The following is an 18217-nucleotide window of genomic DNA, read 5'->3' on the forward strand; positions in this document are numbered from 1 at the left end:
TCTCCACACTTATGTTTCAGTCACACAATCTCCTTCTCCACACTTATGTTTTAGTCACACAATCTCCCTCTACACTTATGTTTCAGTCACACAATCTCCTTCTCCGTATTTATGTTTCAGTCACACAATCTCCTTCTCCATACTTATGTTTCAGGTCACACACCTCCTTCTCCATGCTTATGTTTTGGTCACACAATCTCCTTCTCCATGCTTATGTTTCAGGTCACACAGTTTCCTTCTCCATATTTATGTTTCAGTCACACACTCTCCTTCTCCACGCTTATGTTTCAGGTCACACAATCTTCTTTCTCCATACTAATGTTTTAGTCACACAATCTCCTTCTCCACACTTATGTTTCAGTCACACAATCTCCTGCTCCACACTTATGTTTCATCACACAATCTCCTTCTCCACATTTATGTTTCAGTCAAACAATCTCCTTCTACATACATATGTTTCAGTCACACAATCTCCTCTGCACTTATGTTTCGGTCACACAATCTCCTTCTCCACACTTATGTTTCGGTCACACAATCTCCTTCTCCACGTTTATGTTTCGGTCACACAATCTCCTTCTCACACTTATGTTTCGGTCACACAGTCTCCTTCTCCACACTTATGTTTCCGGTCACACAATCACCTTCTCCACACTTATGTTTCGGTCACGCACAATCACCTTCTCCATGCTTATGTTTCGGTCACACAATCTCCTTCTCCGCACTTATGTTTCGGTCACACAATCACCTTCTCCAGGCTTATGTTTCGGTCACACAATTTCCTTCTCCACATTTTATGTTTCGGTCACACATTCTCCTTCTACACACTTATGTTTCAGTCACACAATCTCCTTCTCCATATTTATGTTTGAGTCACACAATCTCCTTCTCCACACTTATGTTTCAGTCACACAATCTCCTTCTCCACACTTATGTTTAAGTCATACAATTTCCTTCTCCACACTTATGTTTCAGTCACACGAATCTCCTTCTCCATACTTATGTTTCAGTCACACAATCTCCCTCTATACTTATGTTTAGCTCACACAATCTCCTTCTCCACACTTATGTTTCAGTCACACAATCTCCTTCTCCACACTTATGTCTCAGTCACACAATCACCTTCTCCACACTTGTTTGTCGGTCACACATTTCCTTCTCCGCACTTATGTTTCCGGTCACACAGTCTCCTTCTGCACTTTATGTTTCGGTCACACAATCTCCTTCTCCACACTTATGTTTCGGTCACTGATCTCCTTCTACACACTTATGTTTCGGTCACACATCTCCTTCTGCACACACTTATGTTTCGGTCACACAATCTCCTTCTACACACTTATGTTTCGGTCACACAATCTCATATCTCATACTTTATGTTTCGGTCACACATCTCCTTCTCCATACTTATGTTTTGGTCACACAATCTCCTTCTCCATACTTATGTTTCGGTCACACAATTTCCTTCTCCATATTTATGTTTCGGTCACACACTCTCCTTCTCCACGCTTATGTTTCGGTCACACATCTTCTTCTCCATACTAATGTTTTGGTCACACAATCTCCTTCTCCACACTTATGTTTCCGGTCACACAATCTCCTGCTCACGCTTATGTTTCGTCACACATCTCCTTCTCCACATTTATGTTTCGGTCAGACAATCTCCTTCTGCATACATATGTTTCCGGTCACACATCTCCTCTGCACTTATGTTTCGGTCACACAATCTCCTTCTCACACACTTATGTTTCGGTCACTCACACATCTCCTTCTCCACGTTTATGTTTCCGGTCACACAATCTCCTTCTCCACACTTATGTTTCGGTCACACAATCTCCTTCTCTTCCGCTTATGTTTCCGGTCACACAATCACCTTCTCCACACTTATGTTTCCGGTCACTTTTAATCACCTTCTCCATACTTATGTTTCCGGTCACACAATCTCCTTCTCCACACTTATGTTTCGGTCACACAATCACCTTCTCCAAGGCTTGTGTTTCCGGTCACACAGTTTCCTTCTCCACGTTTATGTTTCGGTCACACATTCTCCTTCTACGCACTTATGTTTCAGTCACACATCTCCTTCTCCATGTTTATGTTTGGGTCACACATCTCCTTCTCCGCACTTATGTTTCCGGTCACACATCTCCTTCTCCACACTTATGTTTAGGTCATACAGTTTCCTTCTCCACAGTTATGTTTCAGTCACACGAGATCTCCTTCTCCATGCTTATGTTTCCGGTCACACATCTCCTCTATGCTTATGTTTGGCTCACACAATCTCCTTCTCCACACTTATGTTTCCGGTCACACACAATCTCCTTCTCCACCCTTATGTCTCCAGTCACACAATCACCTTCTCCACACTTGTTTGTCGGTACACAGTTTCCTTCTCCACACTTATGTTTCAGTCACACAATCTCCTTCTCATTCACACGCTGTTTCCGGTCACACAATCTCCTTCTCCACACTTATGTTTCAGTCACACAATCTCCTTCTGCACACTTGTGTTTCAGTCACACAATCTCCTTCTACACACTTATGTTTCGGTCACACAATCTCCTTCTACACTTTATGTTTCCGGTCACACAATCTCCTGCTCCACACTTATGTTTCGGTCACACAATCTCCTCTGCACTTATGGGTTCACTTCACACAGTCTCCTTCTCACGCACTTATGTTTCGGTCACACAATCTCTCCTTCTCCACACTTATGTTTCTTAGTCACAAAATCTCCTCTATACTTGTATGTTTCCGGCTCACACAGTCTCCTTCTCCACACTTGTGTTTCGGTCACACAGTCTCCTCTGCACTTGTGTTTCAGGTGACACAATATCCTTCTCCACACTTGTGGTTCACTCACAGTCTCCTTCTCCCACACTTATGTTTCGGTCACACATCTCCTTCTCCACACTTATGTTTCCGGTCACACATCTCCTTCTCCATAGCTTATGTTTCGGTCACACATCTCCTCTATGCTTATGTTTCGCTCACACAATCTCCTTCTCCCATACTTATGTTTCCGGTCACACAATCTCTCCTCTATACTTATGTTTCGCTCACACAATCTCCTTCTCCACACTTATGTTTCCGGTCACACATCTCCTTCTCCACATTTTATGTTTCGGTCACACAATCTCCTTCTCCACATTTATGTTTCCGGTCAAACAATCTCCTTCTCCACACTTGTGTTTCGGTCACACATCTCCTTCTCCACACACTTATGTTTTGGTCACACAATCTCCTCTACACTTATGTTTCGGTCACACAGTGTCCTTCTCCATATTTATGTTTTAGTCACACAATCTCCTTCTCCACACTTATGTTTCAGTCACACAATCTCCTTCTCCACACTTATGTTTTAGTCACACAATCTCCCTCTACACTTATATTTCAGTCACACAATGTCCTTCTCCATATTTATGTTTCCAGGTCACACAATCTCCTTCTTCATGCTTATCTTTCAGGTCACACAATCTCCTTCTCCATGCTTATGTTTCAGGTCACACAATTTGCTTTTCCATATTTATGTTTCAGTCACACACTCTCTTTCTCCATACTTATGTTTTAGTCACACAATCTCCTTCTCCACGCTTATGTTTCAGTCACACAATCTTCTTCTCCATACTAATGTTTTAGTCACACAATCTCCTTCTCCATACTTATGTTTTAGTCACACAATCGCCTTCTCCATACTTATGTTTCAGTCACACAATTTCTTTCTCCATACTTATGTTTCAGTCACACAATCTCCTTCTACATACTTATGTTTCAGTCACACAATCTCCTTCTCCACACTTATGTTTCCGGTCACACAATCTCCTTCTCCACACTTATGTTTCCGGTCACACAATCTCCTTCTCCACGCTTATGTTTCGGTCACACAATTTCCTTCTCCACACTTATGTTTCAGTCACACAATCTCCTTCTCCACACTTATGTTTCAGTCACACAATCTCCTTCTTTATACTTATGTTTCAGTCACACAATCTCCTTCTCCACACTTATGTTTCAGTCACACAATCTCATTCTCCCCAATTATGTTTCAGTCACACAATCTCATTCTCCCCAATTATGTTTCAGTCACACAGTCCCCTTCTCCATACTTATGTTTCACTCACACAATCTCCTTCTACACACTTATGTTTCAGTTACAGAATCTCCTTCTCCACACTTATGTTTCAGTCACAGAATCTCCTTCTCCACAGTTATGTTTCACTCACACAATCTCCTTCTACACACTTATGTTTCAGTTACAGAATCTCCTTCTCCACACTTATGTTTCAGTCACACAATCTCCTTCTCCACACTTATGTTTCGCTCACACAATCTCCTTCTCCATACTTATGTTTCAGTCACACAATCTCCCTCTATACTTATGTTTCGCTCACACAATCTCCTTCTCCACACTTATGTTTCAGTCACACAATCTCCTTCTCCACATTTATGTTTCAGTCACACAATCTCCTTCTCCATACTTATGTTTCAGTCACACAATCTCCTTCTCCACACTTATGTTTCAGTCACACAATCTCCTTCTCCACACTTATGTTTTAGTCACACAATCTCCCTCTACACTTATATTTCAGTCACAGAATGTCCTTCTCCATATTTATGTTTTAGTCACACAATCTCCTTCTTCATACTTATGTTTCAGTCACACAATCTCCTTCTCCATACTTATGTTTCAGTCACACAATCTCCTTCTCCATACTTATGTTTCAGTCACACAATTTACTTTTCCATATTTATGTTTCAGTCACACAATTTCCTTCTCCATATTTATGTTTCAGTCACACACTCTCCTTCTTCACGCTTATGTTTCAGTCACACAATCTTCTTCTCCATACTAATGTTTTAGTCACACAATCTCATTCTTCACACTTATGTTTCAGTCACACAATCTCATTCTCCCCAATTATGTTTCAGTCACACAGTCTCCTTCTCCATACTTATGTTTCACTCACACAATCTCCTTCTACACACTTATGTTTCAGTCACACAATCTCCTTCTCCACATTTATGTTTCAGTCACACAATCTCCTGCTCCACACTTATGTTTCAGTCACACAATCTCCTTCTCCACACTTATGTTTTAGTCACACAATCTCCTTCTACACTTATGTTTCAGTCACACAATCTCCTTCTCCACACTTATGTTTCTGTCACACAATCTCCTTCTCCACACTTATGTTTCAGTCACACAATCTCCCTCTACACTTATGTTTCAGTCACACAATATCCTTTCTCCACACTTTATGGGTTCACTCACACACCTTCCTTCTCCACACTTGTCTTTTCAGTCACACAGTCTCCTCTATACTTTATGTTTCGTTCTCACAATCTCCTTCTCTCACACTTATGTTTCCGGTCACACATCTCCTTCTCCACACTTATGTTTCAGTCACACAATCTCCTTCTCCACACTTATGTTTCCGGTCACTTTCTTCTTCTCACACTTATGTTTCGGTCACACAATCTCCTCTGCACTTATGTTTCCGGTCACACAATATCCTTCTCCACACTTATGGGTCACTCACACAATCTCCTTCTCCACACTTATGTTTCAGTCACACAATCTTTTTCTCCACACTTATGTTTCAGTCACACAATCTCCCTCTATACTTATGTTTCGCTCACACAATCTCCTTCTCCACACTTATGTTTCAGTCACACAATCTCCTTCTCCACACTTATGTTTCAGTCACACAATCTCCTTCTCCACACTTTTGTTTCAGTCACACAATCTTCTGCTCCACACTTATGTTTCAGTCACACAATCTCCCTCTACACTTATGTTTCAGTTACACAATATCCTTCTCCACACTTATGGGTCACTCACACAATCTCCTTCTCCACACTTATGTTTCAGTCACACAGTCTTTTTTCTCCACACTTGTGTTTCCGGTCACACAATCTCCCTCTATACTTATGTTTCGCTCACACAATCTCCTTCTCCACACTTATGTTTCAGTCACACAATCTCCTTCTCCACGCTTATGTTTCAGTCACACAATCTTCTTCTCCATACTAATGTTTTAGTCACACAATCTCCTTCTCCATACTTATGTTTTAGTCACACAATCTCCTTCTCCATACTTATGTTTCAGTCACACAATCTCCTTCTACATACTTATGTTTCAGTCACACAATCTCATTCTTCACACTTATGTTTCAGTCACACAATCTCATTCTCCCCAATTATGTTTCAGTCACACAGTCTCCTTCTCCATACTTATGTTTCACTCACACAATCTCCTTCTACACACTTATGTTTCAGTCACACAATCTCCTTCTCCACATTTATGTTTCAGTCACACAATCTCCTGCTCCACACTTATGTTTCAGTCACACAATCTCCCTCTTCACTTATGTTTCAGTCACACAATCTCCTTCTCCACACTTGTGTTTCAGTCACACAATCTCCTGCTCCACACTTATGTTTCAGTCACACAATCTCCCTCTTCACTTATGTTTCAGTCACACAATCTCTGTCTCCATACTTATGTTTCAGTCACACAATCACCTTCTCCACACTTATGTTTCAGTCACACAATCTCCTTCTCCACACTTATGTTTTAGTCACACAATCTCCTTCTACACTTATGTTTCAGTCACACAATCTCCTTCTCCACACTTATGTTTCTGTCACACAATCTCCTTCTCCACACTTATGTTTCAGTCACAGAATCTCCTTCTCCACACTTATGCTTCAGTCACACAATCTCCCTCTACACTTATGTTTCAGTCACACAATCTCCTTCTCCACACTTATGTTTTAGTCACACAATCTTTTTCTACACACTTATGTTTCAGTCACACAGTCTCCTTCTCCACACTTATGTTTCGTAATTTATTTATTTTATCGATAATTTACTTAACTATTTATTTTACTTGTGTCTGACGCAGATGAAGTCCGATACAGTTGACGACGTCATTAAGAACCTAATGGTAAGAAATATATGTAATTATGATTTTTTGTCGCTTCTTAAGGCATGCAGAATAAGTTATTTGTATTGTGTTGACAGCAAGGATCCAATCAGTTATGTTACCTCTATGCACAAAGCGCCATCTTTATTTATTACGTGGATAAATTGTCGTAAGACAAGGTTAAGGCTTGTAAGTATTTTAAAATGGTTGGATAGTTTTGTATACAAATGGATATGAAAAAATAAGGTTATAAAGTGTTTTAAAATGGTTAGATGGTTTTGTATACAAATGGGTATATATAAAATAAGGTTATAAAGTATTTTAAAATGGTTAGATGGTTTTGTATACAAATGGATATGTATAAAATAAGGTTATAAAGTATTTTAAAATGGTTGGAAGCTTTTGTATACAAATGGATATGTATAAAATAAGGTTATAAAGTATTTTAAAATGATTAGATGGTTTTGTATACAAATGGGTATATATAAAATAAGGTTATAAAGTATTTTACAATGGTTAGGTGGTTTTGTATACAAATGGGTATATATAAAATAAGGTTATAGAGTATTTTAAAATGGTTGGATGGTTTTGTATACAAATTGGTATATATAAAATAAGGTTATAAAGTATTTTAAAATGGTTAGATGGTTTTGTATACAAATGGGTATATATAAAATAAGGTTATAGAGTATTTTAAAATGGTTGGATGGTTTTGTATACAAATTGGTATATATAAATTAAGGTTATAAAGTATTTTAAAATGGTTAGATGGTTTTGTATACAAATGGGTATATATAAAATACGGTTATAAAGTATTTTAAAACGGTTAGATGGTTTTGTATACAAATGGATATGTATAAAATAAGGTTATAGAGTATTTTAAAATGGTTGGATGGTTTTGTATAGAAATGGATATGTATAAAATAAGGTTACAAAGTGTTTTAAAATGGTTGGATGGTTTTGTATACAAATGGGTATATATAAAATAATGTTATAGAGTATTTTAAAATGGTTGGATGGGTTTGTATACAAATGGATATGTATAAAATAAGGTTATAAAGTATTTTAAATGGTTAGATGGTTTTGTATACAAATGGATATATATAAAATAAGGTTATAGAGTATTTTAAAATGGTTGGATGGTTTTGTATACAAATGGGTATATATAAAATAAGGTTATAAAGTATTTTAAAATGGTTAGATGGTATTGTATACAAATGGGTATATATAAAATAAGGTTATAAAGTATTTTAAAATGGTTAGATGGTATTGTATACAAATGGGTATGTATAAAATAAGGTTATAAAGTATTTTAAAATGGTTGGATGGTTTTGTATATAAATGGATATGTATAAAATAAGGTTATAAAGTATTTTAAAATGGTTGGATGGTTTTGTATAGAAATGGATATATATAAAATAAGGTTATAAAGTATTTTAAAATGGTTGGATGGTTTTGTATACAAATGGATATGTATAAAATAAGGTTATAAAGTATTTTAAAATGGTTAGATGGTATTGTATATAAATGGATATATATAAAATAAGGTTATAGAGTATTTTAAAATGGTTAGATGGTTTTGTATACAAATGGATATGTATAAAATAAGGTTATAAAGTGTTTTAAAATGGTTAGATTGTTTTGTATGCAAATGGATATATATAAAATAAGGTTATAAAGTATTTTAAAATGGTTGGATGGTTTTGTATGGAAGTTGATAAATAAAATAGACTGACATGAGAGAAGATTCCTGTTTCTATTATCACATATCACAATACACTTACATAAACAGCAACAAATACATCTCAATCTGGGTAGAACACCTGATAGTTACACGTGTTTTTTAAGAGATCGTAAACATAACATTTTCATTGGTATTAATTTGATTTTGCTTTGCTTTAAATCTTAAAAAAAACTCTTCTGATTTTCTGAGTATTTAAAAATATCTGTCAGGTAAAAGAACTAAAGTTCAGCCTTACCAGCAGGTAGTTGAACTTAACGCACGTGATACGCACGTGATAGTATAAAATCCAATGTTCCAAGTATTTTTTTTTTTTTTCTAATTTAAAGAAGAAAAATCTTCTACTTACAAAAGGGAAGACGAGTTACTTGAATGGATTTCGACTTCCCTTATTGGATACATTTTTACTTACGTATATATTGAATATCACTTAAGGCTTGTCAGTTTCCAATGGCTTCTTTCATCTGTCTGAACACGAAATGAAACAGTTCACATTGTGACAAATTAGCGAATGTTTAGGAGCTAAGCCTTCTTTAAAAAGATGGCTACATTTCAGAGAAAGCGTACCAGGTTCCTTGTCTACATATTAATAACAATAGAAATTACAGGATAACAAAATTATGCAACAAAAACACGTTAACTTCTAAAATTACATAACCCGCCTTAGATACGTATACCTTTCAATTGAATGTATTACCCGTCTTGGGCAGAGTTTCACTGTGAACATTGTACACGAACTGTACCAGTTTGGTCCATCCGAAGCAAATAATGGAAAAACAAAATCGTGTTGATTGGAATTTGTAAAGTTATTGTGTGATTCACAAACAAATGAATGTTTTGAAAATTGTGGTTTCTCGCTGAAACGCCTTGAACATCGAAACCGATTTGGAATTAAACTTATTCGATATCACAAAACATAAAGTGGGACCAAACTTTAGGATGTATCCGCCCGGAGATTCTCATGCAGGAGGAAGTTACAGAACTGGAAAAGTCTTACGTTTTTCCTGGAGAAGTGTCACACTCGTCTTCCTGTGGAGGGGACGACGTCTGATTCGTGTTCTGGGGGACCTTACACATCTGGGATTGTCTCTCCTGTTCGTTCAGCTCCTTGATAGCCTGGATCTCTTTCTTCAACTTCATCCTCCGGTTCTGGAACCAGATCTTGATCTGTCTCTCCGTGAGACACAGAGCGTGGGCCATTTCGATCCTCCGACGCCGAGTCAAGTAGTGGTTGGTGTGAAATTCCTTCTCCAACTCCAGGGTTTGGTAGCGGGTGTACGTTTGTCGGCCTCGGCGTCGAAGTCCATTTGCACCTGTACAGAAATATGGTTAATGAAAAACGTAGATCTCTTATAAGAAGATACACAGATTGTTAGAAAACCCGAAACTGGTCAAATTTCAGTTCAACCCGAAGGATTTGGTTCAATAGAGTATCTGCTTATGACTGTTGCCAAATATGTTTTAAAAAGTTGTCTAAGTTGTTCTGTTCCGTTAAACTTTGAAAGGTTTTTTTTAAACAGTGTGTACTCATTATAGATCATTTTGAATTATGAAAGGGTAATAATTAGATTTATCTTTACGCTAGTTTTAAAAGTTTCAGCTCCAAGTAATCGATTAAAGTATAAAGTTTTGGTTTATCGAACAACAGCTTGTTTGTTCTTTCTAAAGCATAAAAATAACACAATGAAACAAAGAATCGTTTTAAAAATGTTTCATTTCTGACAACAAAAGTCACTTGACTCTATGTTTTGTGTTTTCAAACATACGGAGTTTAGAAGGTAAACAGTTTAATAATTTTCTGTACGGCTACTTTTCACCGCTAGAGGAAGCCAAACAAACAAGTGCTTCTCAGCTTTCAGCTGCCAACGTTTTAAATTAAAGCTTGAAACTGAACAAAAGAAGGTGTCAAAGGTTTCAGCTGTCAAATCGTATCGATTCTTTATTACAGTATAATCAGAAGTGGCTGTTGACTGCTGATAGAAAGAAACATAAACTGGCATCGTTATAACGCCTTGAAATGTCATTCCGCGCAGTTTGTTAGAAACTGAAGGCATCAACCGGTAATTTATAGAGAACACGTACATCACTTTAATAACATATAAACATATTTATGGCTTACCTTTCATAGCTGGAAGGTATTAGGGCCAACCTGGTTGTCCTTTATAACATTAAAAACTAAACGACATGTTTTTCATTACGATATAACTAACAAGATAAACTTTCTGTCTCGCTTAATCCTCTATTTAATAAAGTAATTAAAGTCTTCTTTTAGGCTTTTTGTTAGGAGAAAGTTTTTCAAGCTAGAGAAACGAGAGTTAAACGTGTGAATCTTTGAATCAAACTGAAAGCTGTGTTTGCTATAAAGTGAAAAACTTACTTTGAAATCATTGTTCAACGAACATAAAACAACAACTTACAATCTAACTGTAACTCCTTCTCTTCAGATATTAGCATGTTTTAAAAACATTTCTATCTCTACACAGACCACTCAGTTCAGGCACTTTTGGAATGATACACAGACTGCAAATACACTTACTTCCAAAGTTTTACAGTTTTGGACAAAACAAAAGATTGGATATTAAACAGTGATGGTTAAACTACAATAACCAGTAGATGTTGTGTAAATTGTTTAAAATATAGGTTTTTAGAAAAATAAAGAAATTTGTATTTCAAAATATTAACTACAGATCTGTATTTATAAGTTTGGTTTGAATTTCGCACACAGCTACACGAGGACTATCTGCGCTAGCCGTCCCTAATTTAGCAGTGTAAGACTAGAGGGAAGACAGCTAGTCATCACCACCCATCGCCAACTCTTATGCTACCCTTTTACCAACGAATAGTGAGATTAACCGTAACTGATAACGCTCCACGGCTGAAAGAGCGAGCATGTTTGGTGTGACGAAGATTCGAACCCATAACCCTCAAATTTCGAGTCGCATGCCTTAACCACCTGGCCATGCCGGGGCCGTGTTTACAGATTGTAACATTCTACAAGACGTCGTGTTGTCACTATCTATAAATATTTCCTAAACTAATTTCAAATTATTAATTGTCTGCCGTACAGTAAAAACTGTAATTAAATTAAACGTATATTGACAACATATTAAAGTATTCTGTTTTTGTGGTTCCACAAGAAACCATGAAACAAACCGAAACTTTTAAATATACTTCTGTCTTCTATTTACAGAGAAAGAAGACAAAACAGGAGTTTACTGAAGTGGAGAAAACATCTCTAAAGAGAACTTCTTTGGAACGTATATTATATCCAGTGGAAAAAATCCCTAAAGAGAACTTCTTAGGAACGTGTATTATATCCAGTGGAGAAAACATCTCTAAAGAGAACTTCTTAGGTACGTGTATTATATCCAGTGGAGAAAACATCTCTAAAGAGAGCTTCTTAGGTACGTGTATCATATCCAGTGGAGAAAACATCTCTAAAGAGAACTTCTTTGGAACGTGTATTATATCCAGTGGAGAAAACATCTCTAAAGAGAACTTCTTAGGTACGTGTATTATATCCAGTGGAGAAAACATCTCTAAAGAGAACTTCTTAGGTACGTGTATTATATCCAGTGGAGAAAACATCTCTAAAGAGAACTTCTTAGGCACGTGTATTATATCCAGTGTTCCTGTATCTAACAACATGTTTGAAGATTAACTTCTTAGGTACGTATATTATATCCAGTGTTCCTGTATTTAACATGTTTGAAGATTAACTTCTTAGGTACGTGTATTATATCCAGTGTTCCTGTATCTAACAACATGTTTGAAGATTAACTTCTTAGGTACGTGTATTATATCCAGTGTTCCTGTATTTAATAACATGTTTGAAGATTAACTTCTTAGGTACGTGTATTATATCCAGTGTTCCTGTATTTAACAACATGTTTGAAGATTAACTTCTTAGGTACGTGTATTATATCCAGTGTTCCTGTATCTAACAACATGTTTGAAGATTAACTTCTTAGGTACGTGTATTATATCCAGTGTTCCTGTATCTAACAACATGTTTGAAGATTAACTTCTTAGGTACGTGTATTATATCCAGTGTTCCTGTATCTAACAACATGTTTGAAGATTAACTTCTTAGGTACGTGTATTATATCCAGTGTTCCTGTATTTAACAACATGTTTGAAAATTAACTTCTTAGGTACGTGTATTATATCCAGTGTTCCTGTATCTAACAACATGTTTGAAGATTAACTTCTTAGGTACGTGTATTATATCCAGTGTTCCTGTATCTAACAACATGTTTGAAGATTAACTTCTTAGGTACGTGTATTATATCCAGTGTTCCTGTATCTAACAACATGTTTGAAGATTAACTTCTTAGGTACGTGTATTATATCCAGTGTTCCTGTATTTAACATGTTTAATGAGAGATGTTTTTCTGTAAATTCCAGCGTTAAAAATGATATGTGTTTCTCTTTGTTTTAACAGGTTTACATGAGACAATATGAAGATAAGTATAACATTAACAGTATATATGTATTTTAAGTTAGTTTACTGTATGTCTTATGTTTGATAGATGTGTATCGTGAGTTAGTTTACTGTATGTCTTATGTTAGAAAGATGTGTATCGTGAGTTAGTTTATTGTATGTCTTATGTTTGATATATGTGTACCGTGAGTTAGTTTACTGTATGTCTTATGTTCGATAGATGTGTACCGTGAGTTAGTTTACTGTATGTCTTATGTTTGATAGATGTGTACCGTGAGATAGTTTACTGTATGTCTTATGTTTGATAGATGTGTATCGTGAGTTAGTTTATTGTATGTCTTATGTTTGATAGATGTGTACCGTGAGTTAGTTTACTGTATGTCTTATGTTTGATAGATGTGTACCGTGAGATAGTTTACTGCATGTCTTATGTTTGATAGATGTGTATCGTGAGTTAGTTTATTGTATGTCTTATGTTTGATATATGTGTACCGTGAGTTAGTTTATTGTATGTCTTATGTTTGATATACGTGTACCGTGAGTTAGTTTACTGTATGTTTTATGTTTGATAGATGTGTATCGTGAGTTAGTTTATTGTATGTCTTATGTTTGATATATGTGTATCGTGAGTTAGTTTACTGTATGTCTTATGTTTGATAGATGTGTATTGTGAGTTAGTTTATTGTATGTCTTATGTTTGATATATGTGTACCGTGAGTTAGTTTATTGTATGTCTTATGTTTGATATACGTGTACCGTGAGTTAGTTTACTGTATGTCTTATGTTTGATAGATGTGTATCGTGAGTTAGTTTATTGTATGTCTTATGTTTGATATATGTGTATCGTGAGTTAGTTTACTGTATGTCTTATGTTTGAAAGATGTGTATCGTGAGATAGTTTACTGTATGTCTTATGTTTGATAGATGTGTATCGTGAGTTAGTTTATTGTATGTCTTATGTTTGATATATGTGTACCGTGAGTTAGTTTATTGTATGTCTTATGTTTGATATACGTGTACCGTGAGTTAGTTTACTGTATGTCTTATATTTGATATATGTGTACCGTGAGTTAGTTTACTGTATGTCTTATGTTTGATAGATGTGTATCGTGAGTTAGTTTACTGTATGTCTTATATTTGATATATGTGTACCGTGAGTTAGTTTATTCTATGTCTTATGTTTGATATACGTGTATCGTGAGTTAGTTTATTCTATGTCTTATATTTGATATATGTGTACCGTGAGTTAGTTTACTCTATGTCTTATGTTTGATAGATGTGTATCGTGAGTTAGTTTATTGTATGTCTTATGTTTGATATATGTGTACCGTGAGTTAGTTTATTGTATGTCTTATATTTGATATATGTGTACCGTGAGTTAGTTTACTCTATGTCTTATGTTTGATAGATGTGTATCGTGAGTTAGTTTATTGTATGTCTTATATTTGATATATGTGTATCGTGAGTTAGTTTACTCTATGTCTTATGTTTGATATACGTGTATCGTGAGTTAGTTTATTCTATGTCTTATATTTGATATATGTGTACCGTGAGTTAGTTTACTCTATGTCTTATGTTTGATAGATGTGTATCGTGAGTTAGTTTATTGTATGTCTTATGTTTGATATATGTGTACCGTGAGTTAGTTTATTGTATGTCTTATGTTTGATATACGTGTACCGTGAGTTAGTTTACTGTATGTCTTATGTTTGATAGATGTGTATCGTGAGTTAGTTTATTGTATGTCTTATGTTTGATATATGTGTATCGTGAGTTAGTTTACTGTATGTCTTATGTTTGATAGATGTGTATCGTGAGTTAGTTTACTGTATGTCTTATATTTGATATATGTGTACCGTGAGTTAGTTTACTGTATGTCTTATGTTTGATAGATGTGTATCGTGAGTTAGTTTACTGTATGTCTTATATTTGATATATGTGTACCGTGAGTTAGTTTACTCTATGTCTTATATTTGATATATGTGTATCGTGAGTTAGTTTACTCTATGTCTTATGTTTGATATACGTGTATCGTGAGTTAGTTTATTCTATGTCTTATATTTGATATATGTGTACCGTGAGTTAGTTTACTCTATGTCTTATGTTTGATAGATGTGTATCGTGAGTTAGTTTATTGTATGTCTTATGTTTGATATATGTGTACCGTGAGTTAGTTTATTGTATGTCTTATGTTTGATATACGTGTACCGTGAGTTAGTTTACTGTATGTCTTATGTTTGATAGATGTGTATCGTGAGTTAGTTTATTGTATGTCTTATGTTTGATATATGTGTATCGTGAGTTAGTTTACTGTATGTCTTATGTTTGATAGATGTGTATCGTGAGTTAGTTTATTGTATGTCTTATGTTTGATATATGTGTACCGTGAGTTAGTTTACTGTATGTTTTATGTTTGATAGATGTGTATCGTGAGTTAGTTTATTGTATGTCTTATGTTTGATATATGTATCGTGAGTTAGTTTACTGTATGTCTTATGTTTTGATAGATGTGTATCGTGAGTTAGTTTATTGTATGTCTTATGTTTGATATATGTGTACCGTGAGTTAGTTTATTGTATGTCTTATGTTTGATATACGTGTACCGTGAGTTAGTTTACTGTATGTCTTATGTTTGATATATGTGTACCGTGAGTTAGTTTATTGTATGTCTTATGTTTGATATACGTGTACCGTGAGTTAGTTTACTGTATGTCTTATGTTTGATATATGTGTATCGTGAGTTAGTTTACTGTATGTCTTATGTTTGATAGATGTGTATCGTGAGTTAGTTTATTGTATGTCTTATGTTTGATATATGTGTACCGTGAGTTAGTTTATTGTATGTCTTATGTTTGATATACGTGTACCGTGAGTTAGTTTACTGTATGTCTTATGTTTGATAGATGTGTATCGTGAGTTAGTTTATTGTATGTCTTATGTTTGATATATGTGTATCGTGAGTTAGTTTACTGTATGTCTTATGTTTGATAGATGTGTATCGTGAGTTAGTTTATTGTATGTCTTATGTTTGATATACGTGTACCGTGAGTTAGTTTACTGTATGTTTTATGTTTGATAGATGTGTATCGTGAGTTAGTTTATTGTATGTCTTATGTTTGATATATGTGTATCGTGAGTTAGTTTACTGTATGTCTTATGTTTGATAGATGTGTATCGTGAGTTAGTTTATTGTATGTCTTATGTTTGATATATGTGTACCGTGAGTTAGTTTATTGTATGTCTTATGTTTGATATACGTGTACCGTGAGTTAGTTTACTGTATGTCTTATGTTTGATATATGTGTATCGTGAGTTAGTTTACTGTATGTCTTATGTTTGATAGATGTGTATCGTGAGTTAGTTTATTGTATGTCTTATGTTTGATATATGTGTACCGTGAGTTAGTTTATTGTATGTCTTATGTTTGATATACGTGTACCGTGAGTTAGTTTACTGTATGTCTTATGTTTGATAGATGTGTATCGTGAGTTAGTTTATTGTATGTCTTATGTTTGATATATGTGTATCGTGAGTTAGTTTACTGTATGTCTTATGTTTGAAAGATGTGTGTTGTTAGTATTTTTAGTTCTTATGTTTGATGTTTGTGTATTATGTTTCTTATCCTTGTATCGTAGCTAGTAGGCGAATTTCTTGAAATAAACAAGTTATTGTGTTGGTGGTTCGTTTCTTCAGTCGAACAACAAAGGTAACAAATATCTCGTTAGTCAAAAATATTTTTCTATAGCTGTACAAAACCAGTATACCGATTATGTCTCATAGTGGACCTAATCCTGGCTGAAAGGTGTGAGATTAACCAGAAGTTGACAGATGTTTCACGGTTTGTAAATCAGTTAACTTTAAACTTGAAACACTAACACTTCGCTATAACTGGTTGCTAGAGTTTCTAGTTCAGTATCAACGGTTTCAGTTTCAGTTTACAAGGTTGGTCGGTTATTTTCGTTATTTATTAAACAAATACTTACAGTAAAACACATAGTTTAAAACCCAAACCTCAGTAATAGACGAGACATCACGAACCATCCAACAGAAGTCATTTTAAACCGATATGATCCTTAAACAAAAGAAGATATCACATAACACAAGACCGTTATTCATCAGAAAGCTAAACTGCGTTCTTTTGGAACAACATAACATGGCTGCAAATATCGTCTCCGAACTACAATCTTCTTTGAAACATGGAAAAAGACATTTTGGAAAATTGTTCCTTTCGTGAATCGCACAGGTCAATAAAACTATTTTGTAAAGTAAAGGGCGTTTATTATTGGGGCATCTCCCATGTCCACTGTCCAAACGATCTGTGACGTCACTGGACGCCATGTTTCTGATTACCATATACTGGTGTCGCCTGGTCTTCTGTCTTTGTTGCTTGTTTTTTGGCCATCCTGTTGCACGACACATAATGAGGTAGGAATTTTCTTTTGGTTTTTGTTAACTGTTAGGTTTACCTACTAGTCCTGATTTTATTCGAAACTTGATCGTAGAGTCCCGAGAAAAAAAATTCATATTTAAATTCGAAGGAGGGCATGGAACGCCTTCTTCCTGTCGGATGTCCGATTTGGACCAAAATGGCGTCTGACATGTTAATCTCTGGTCTTAAACAGAGGGCGTGAAGTCCGTTTGTTTTTCTAAGTTCCGTGTCAAATTAACTTATGTCCAGATGTAAGATGTATCGTTGTTTATTTAAACACCGTTTTCGTGTATCTCATTAAATAAGAAACAAGCTTGCACATTCGTCATATTAAATCACACAGTTACGGCACATTCTTCTTGTAATTTAAGTTCACGATCTTATTGTAAATAAAAAATTTAACTAGGCTAGGTGGAGCTACCTTAGCTATTATTAGATAGTTTTTTTTTAAGTTTGAGCCTTGGAAACTAGGAGTTATTATTTTCTGATTTCGTTCCGTTTAGCCAAAACTGAGTGACAATTATTTTAAAAGCAATTATCGTTAATTGTTAAAGGCTACCTTATCACCAACAGGACGAGACACGGTGTTTCGATATATAAATGTATGTGTTTTTTATACCTATGGTGAGAACTCTCATAGTGAATGTAATAAGTCGGACAAATCATATTTAAATGTTGT

At 35.2% G+C, this 18217-nt stretch overlaps 1 pseudogene across 1 annotated transcript in view; it reads right to left on the minus strand.

Annotated features, from left to right (window-relative positions):
* Positions 1-8679: 8679 nt before the first annotated feature.
* LOC143242773 (homeotic protein ultrabithorax-like) overlaps positions 8680-18217 on the minus strand; it is a 207304-nt pseudogene continuing 197766 nt past the window's right edge. Inside the window, exon 4 of the transcript XR_013023222.1 lies at positions 8680-9978. The product of XR_013023222.1 is annotated as a homeotic protein ultrabithorax-like (transcript). The remainder of the gene's footprint in view (positions 9979-18217) is intronic.

This window comes from Tachypleus tridentatus, unplaced genomic scaffold (genome assembly GCF_004210375.1).
Source record: "Tachypleus tridentatus isolate NWPU-2018 unplaced genomic scaffold, ASM421037v1 Hic_cluster_2, whole genome shotgun sequence".
NCBI classification, from domain to species: Eukaryota; Metazoa; Arthropoda; class Merostomata; order Xiphosura; family Limulidae; genus Tachypleus; species Tachypleus tridentatus.